This window comes from Arachis duranensis, chromosome 6, assembly GCF_000817695.3.
Source record: "Arachis duranensis cultivar V14167 chromosome 6, aradu.V14167.gnm2.J7QH, whole genome shotgun sequence".
NCBI lineage: Eukaryota > Viridiplantae > Streptophyta > Magnoliopsida > Fabales > Fabaceae > Arachis > Arachis duranensis.
In genome coordinates this window covers 68,416,766-68,417,481 of record NC_029777.3, presented here as the reverse complement: position 1 = coordinate 68,417,481, position 716 = coordinate 68,416,766, and positions in this window count along the sequence as shown.

Here is a 716-nt window from a genome sequence, read left to right as displayed (position 1 = left end):
GGAGGAAAGTGCATCCCTTGAGGCATCTCAGGGATTTCTTGTTGATGAGCTTCCTCATGCATCTCTTGAGAACCGTGAAGAGTCTCTCTTGCTTGCTCCATCCTCTTTTTGGTGATGGGCTTATCCTCTTCAATGGGGATGTCTCCTTCTATGATAACTCCAGCTGAGTAACATAGACGGCAAATAAGGTGAGAAAAAGCTATCCTTCCCATGGTAGAGGGCTTTTCGGCTATTTTGTAGAATTCATTGGAGATGACTTCATGAACTTCTACTTCCTCTCCAATCATGATGCTATGAATCATGATGGCCCGATCCACAGTAACTTTAGATCGGTTGGTAGTGGGAATGATGGAGCGTTGAATGAACTCCAGCCATCCTCTAGCCACAGGCTTGAGGTCCAGTCTTCTTAGTTGAACTGGCTTGCCTTTGGAGTCTCTTTTCCATTGAGCTCCTTACACATATGTCCATTAGGACTTGGTCCAACCTTTGATTAAAGTTAACCCTTCTAGTGTAGGGGCGTTCATCTCCTTGCATCATGGGCAAGTGAAACGCCAACCTCACATTCTCCGGACTAAAATCTAAGTATTTCCCCCAAACCATTGTGAGATAATTCTTTAGATTTGGGTTCATACTTTGATCATGGTTTCTAGTGATCCATGCATTGGCATAGAACTCTTGAACCATTAAGATTCCGACTTGTTGCATGGGGTTGGTTA